This window comes from Galeopterus variegatus, unplaced genomic scaffold, assembly GCF_000696425.1.
Source record: "Galeopterus variegatus unplaced genomic scaffold, G_variegatus-3.0.2 Scaffold2231, whole genome shotgun sequence".
NCBI lineage: Eukaryota > Metazoa > Chordata > Mammalia > Dermoptera > Cynocephalidae > Galeopterus > Galeopterus variegatus.
The window spans coordinates 260,191-264,108 of record NW_007728342.1 but is presented as its reverse complement, the minus strand read 5'-3'; positions in this window follow the sequence as shown (position 1 = coordinate 264,108).

Here is a 3,918-nt window from a genome sequence, read left to right as displayed (position 1 = left end):
AAAAATTGTCAAGAAAAACATGTTGACAATGCTTAAACACTCTTTAGTATTGGTTTAAAAAGTTAATAACAAATATTAAAACTGTAATTCATTCTCTTATTAAAAACTATTTTTCATTACTGAAAAAGCAATCACAAGGTCTGAATTTCTAAATATAACCACTAGAGGAAAGTGATAGATTTCCTCTAAAATTTATTAACATAAGCAGACTGTGAGAATTCTATTAGTCTAGACAGGAGAATGTAGTGTTTCCTTTGTCTTCCTTATTAATTTTGACAGTTTTGAAGTGCTTGCAATTTTGTGCTAACAGGTTTCAATAAGTCCTCTGTACTGATATATTTTAATGTTTTCATATTTACCGAGTATTTAAAAAATACAGTCATTTCTCAAATATGAGGGCAGAAAAAACTAATTAGTGATAAAAGATTACATGAAGCATTTGCTTTCTTTTTGGTAAACATGATTTATTTACCTTATTTGATATCATGAATTTATCTTTGTACTGACTTGTAATTACCTATTACAGAAACATTTCAATGCCAAAAAACTGTTAGTAGTCAAAGAGTTTTTTTAAGTTACTAAAATAAATTTGCAAATGATGGGCTATGCATTCTCAGCACTAATTACAGTCTTATTAGGCCATTAGTAGCAGGATGTTAAGAGAAGGCCAAGAAACTTATCCATTTAGTCAATCTCGTGGTCTGTGTTTAGGAGACAAAAAGCCTAATGATACAGTTGTCATGTATTATTGACCTTTTTCTGCCCTTCAAAACTTCTTTAAACTCATAGGCTATGGTTATATTGCTATGGTCAGTTTGGGTAGCTACTTGAATTTTTGATCTTTAAAAACTGTGATGTTAGGCCATGTCATGAAATTCTAAACTCAGATTTGGAGGGAGCTGAAAGCTACTTGTTCAATTCCACCTCATTTCCACTTTTAAGATGAACTTATTTAAATAAAAAGCCTTGCTATTATTTTTTAAATAAGTCTATTNACTTTTAAGATGAACTTATTTAAATAAAAAGCCTTGCTATTATTTTTTAAATAAGTCTATTTAAATCCTTTTAATAAGTATAATCTAATAAAATTATTGAATGATCAGTAGGAAAAAGTTTGTCCTTGTCACTGTCCTATCAAACTGACATATTTCATTGAGCACAGGGCAATGCTATAAACTCTACTGGTATGACTTTGTTCCTTTTTATTACTGAATGTGGCTGTACACCATTTTGCCTATCCATGCATCAGTTAACGTATGCTTAGGTTGTTTTAGCATTTTTTGCTATTATGAATAATGCTGCTCTAAAGATCTGTGTACATGTTTTTGGGTGGATATATGTTTTATTGATCTTGGGTGGAATTGCTGGTCATACGGTAGCTAGCTATCTTTAACATTTTGAAGAACTACCAAACTATTTTTGAGAGTGGCTGCACCATATCATATCCCTACCAGCAATGTATGAGGGTTTTGATTTCTCTGCATCCTCACCAACACTTGTTATTATCAGTCTTTTTAATTATAGCTTTTCTAATGGGTGTGAAGTGGTATTTTACAGTGGTTTTGATTTTCATATCCCTATTGACTAATAATTTGAACATCTTTTCATATGTTTATTAGCCATTCATATATCTTCTTTGGAGAAATATGTTTGAATTCTCTGTCCATTTTTTTTTTTTCCTTTTTGTCTTTTTTCGTGACTGGCAACGGATTGCAACCCTCAGTGNATAATTAAAGCACAGTGCACTTTAAAAATTTTTATTTGACAAGTGAGTTCAAGATTTTTTCTTAGGATATATTTTACATTTTAGACCAGATAAAAACTATATTCAAATTATTACTGTTTACTGTTGAGCTAATGTTGTTTTATATAAATGAAATTTATTATAATTTTGAAGTAATAATATATACAAAACTCTAAAATGGGACTTTAATCTTATAGTTTGAGATAGCTGTTTAAAAGATGTAAGGAAATACTGTATAAACAGAACAGGATCATAACTGACTAAAATAGAATAGCATAGCTATAAGTCAAAATTTTGTGTCTTTTGTATCAAGGAATAGTAATTTCTCCAAAGATGAAGACTGCTATGCAAAGGTGAACTGAGGAAGAGAGATTGTTTTGACTTTTCAGTAACTGCATTATTAAGATAATATAACCAAGCCTCATGTGGTTACCAGAAAGCCACTAAAGATGGAGTCTGTGTTCCCATGGGGGCTGCATTGTCTCTGACTGTACTTCGGCCATATCATTCTTTTCTAGTATTCCCCATTTTTTTCATAATTTTAGGAGGCGGAGGACAGAGAGAGGATGGTTAATGGGTACTAAATTACAACTAGATAGGAAAAATATGTTTGGTGGTCTACAGTAGTACTAGGCATCTATAATTAATAATAATTTATTGTATATTCTCAAGTTGCTAGAAGAGGAGCTCAAATGCTCTCATCACAAAGAAATAATTTTTTATGTTGTTGAATATGCTAATTACCCTGATTTGGTGATCACTAATTCTATAAATGTGTTGAAATACAATTCTNTTTGAACATCTTTTCATATGTTTATTAGCCATTCATATATCTTCTTTGGAGAAATATGTTTAAATTCTCTGTCCATTTTTAATTTGGGTTATTTATTTTTTATTTTTGAATTGTGTGAGTTCTTTATATTCATATATTCTGGATATAAGTCCCTGTCAGATATATGATTTGCATATATTTTCTCCTGTTCTGTGGGTTGCTTTTTCACTTAATCAATGTTGTCCAATAAAGGTTTAAATTTTGATGAATTCTAATTTACCAGACTTTCCACATGTGCTTTTTCTGATGAATCATGACATGTTCTATTACTGCAGTGCATACTGCAATTTGGGTTAAGTGACTCTACTCCTACCAGACAGTAAATTTGAACACTTGGGGCTGGGTCTGATTTAGTTTTGTAACCGAAGCAGCAAGCAAAATGCCTGAGATACAGATAGAAAATCAATTAATGTTTGTTGAATAGATTAATGGATTCTTTGATACACTTTTTCAATATGTAAATTTAACTCTACTCAGTAACAAAATAATCCTGAATGAGGAATAACAATTTTTGCTCTTTGAATAATTAATTTCAGAAATTTCTTGGTTATTCTTACATAAAATGTAGATATGGATAAATACAGATAAATCCATCTTAATTAAAATTCTGCTTGCATGTTTCAAAGCATGTTTCAGACATAACATCAGGTAAAGTCAATTGCCTGATTTTATCTTGTAAACAGCAGGATGAGTAATAAGGGGGGGGGCATCTGTTTTTTTCCCCTTAGTTTGTTTCCAGTGAAGAGAATATACCTCATGATTATATAGTCATAAGTTGAGAAAGCGTGAAAGTGTATTGAGCAAAGTAACCAAACCATGTTATTTCATGGATGTAGTTAGTTATTTGTAGTCAGTAAGTATTTATTACTGGTATGGCCTTTTTAAATTACTTTTGAGTCTAACTTCATAGTTTGCATGAGTGTAAATTATCTTATTTTGGAAATTTTTTTCTTTCTATAAAGAGAGTGTGAATAACAATAAAATGTGCTAGTGCAATGGACAAACTGGCTTTTAAAACATTGGATAAATACACTAAGTGCCTACTGTATGCTATACATTATGCTAGAAACTAAACTAAATGTTTTATTGTTTGAAACTTAGAAGAGAAGCAGTCTTTTGGAATTCATTGAAATAGAATTTTTAAATATAATTAAAGCACAGTGCACTTTAAAAATTTTTATTTGACAAGTGAGTTCAAGATTTTTTCTTAGGATATATTTTACATTTTAGACCAGATAAAAACTATATTCAAATTATTACTGTTTACTGTTGAGCTAATGTTGTTTTATATAAATGAAATTTATTATAATTTTGAAGTAATAATATATACAAAACTCTAAAA